Below are 2,208 nucleotides of genomic sequence, written 5' to 3' on the forward strand. Positions count from 1 at the left end.
CACACACACACACACCCCCTCCCCAAACGCTCCAATTACTCATGCTTGAAACTAGACCGTTGACTCAAAGGGCTTACTAACATACCTGCCGGGAGGGAGACACACCTTGCTGAAGTTATACGTTTCCGTAATTATGCAACACTGCCTGCAACTACTACTCACCTGGTTGCACACTGAGGTTAGCAAGAAAAAACGCCACTTGTTTCATCGGCACGACCGATATTAAAGTTAAAACCCACATCAATTTCTTGTTACTTTTTTGCTGACTCATGTCTTGCTAAATCAAATCAATCAAATCATTATGCCCAGGTGTGTGCTAACGCCCGTGTAAGGTAGTTCTTACCTGGACGCGTCTACTAGGTTTACAGTTAACAACAAGCTAGCCAGCGGTTAGCCAATCAGAACACGAGCTTTGATTAAAACTCATCCGTACCAATCTCTGTGCTAAGAAATGACCATTTAATGTTGGCGTTGTTATAGACAGACACACTTACTTCATAGAACATAACTGACGAGTTTGTACGAGCCGTTTGGGCGACGTGGAGCATTCGGCATGAAAACAAATGGACCAAGCAAACTATTAAAGCACAATAAACACTGAAAATATAAATAAGTAGTGTTAGTGACCATCCGCGTAATGTGTTTTAACGGTGGAATATGTATGTGAGATAATTTAAAACAACTGCTGAAAGTTAAACATGTAGGTAAACAACCTCTTCTTGGTTAAGAATATGGTATAGGTTAATTTATGTGCAGAACAACGTTACTTAGTTACTCTACAAAAATTGCAAATTAGCCGGTGTGTATGTAAAAGGCAACAACACTAAGCTGCCCGATTTGAGGGTGGAATATCAGCAGTAAAAATTAGCCAGCTAGCCAGTGAGCAAATAGTAGAATGAGGTCTGGCTAAACAAACAACTTTAGCTAGCTTGAGTTAGAGCCGTTCAGGTGTTAAACAGAAACAGGTGGCTGGGATGAGCAGGGCGGTTCAGTTGTTAGCACGGCTGGCTCACAAGCAAACACCTGTGGGCACCAGCTCTGTGTAAACGTGAAGTGCGGGCCCACCTCCCAACCCACCTGATTCAAAACGGCCGTTGCTCAGCCGATGTCCACCGTTCTCAGACGCTGGGTAAAGATTCCACCTCCGGCCAGTGTCCGGTGTTTTAGTTGGCTAGGAGCTCTTTCCTCATACAAAAGTCAAGAAAAATGTGTCCAGAGCGACAGCGAGTACTCCCAGGATCCAAGCAACAGCGTGTTTGCCGAGGAAAAATCACGTCTGAGCACCGGTTACAAACTAAAAACTGCTCCTTCTTTTTCCACCGCTGCGGCGGTAGCTTCGGTGTTTCCTGCTAGGCTAAACTTCACTGCTAACTCCTCCCTTATGATGCATTCAAGTGCACCTTGTGAACCCCATGCACACATCAAGCCCCGCCTCACTTCCGCGTCAGGCTCTACTCCAAAAGCCTTCTAGGCTCAGTGCAAATTATTCTTATTATGCTACACTACCGCATTACCACTTTATCACTGTAACTTCAATTTAAAGACCCAATAAATCTGCGCTCACAATAGTTATAGTCCAGCTGCAAAAGCAATAGTGAGAGATTTGCTATCACTTTGTTAGGTTGTCCAGCATCTCTGTTTTGGACAGCCTTTTAAAGCAGCAACCGGGCTGTATCGACACTAACGGGCAGTAGTTACATACAAACATTCAGTACAATTTACACACACACAGGAAGTCAGGTTATTGAAAGAAACTAGGTGAATTAACAGAGAAAAGGACCATATATCACCAAAACTCGTGTTTACAGGTAGCTGAGTGACCAATACTCTCTTCTCCAGTGTTGATACCACTTTGGGTACACTGTTACACTGTTACAGTAGGCAATGAGTGGAGATAAACTGTGGACAGGAATGCTATGAGATAAAAAATCCCATTGATAAAGCCAATACTTTTATATTAACTTTCACTTTAGTCTAAAAGAAGGTCTATAACAGCTTCAGCAACAACAACAAGGTTCCTTGCAGCAGAAATATCCACTCCAGACATATATTTAGACATATACAAATAGTATGATTGGAACAATATAGACAGACATAGAATCTCTGAATATTGTTCCTTTCTACAGTTGTCCTGCTGGACACAACATGTCTCCTCCTTCACTGTAAAGTCCATTCTCAGTGGATGTGCACTGGTGGCTTCGAGTTTCA

Source organism: Morone saxatilis, unplaced genomic scaffold (genome assembly GCF_004916995.1).
Source record: "Morone saxatilis isolate NCDOM2014 unplaced genomic scaffold, NCSU_SB_2.0 Contig1, whole genome shotgun sequence".
Taxonomy (NCBI): domain Eukaryota; kingdom Metazoa; phylum Chordata; class Actinopteri; family Moronidae; genus Morone; species Morone saxatilis.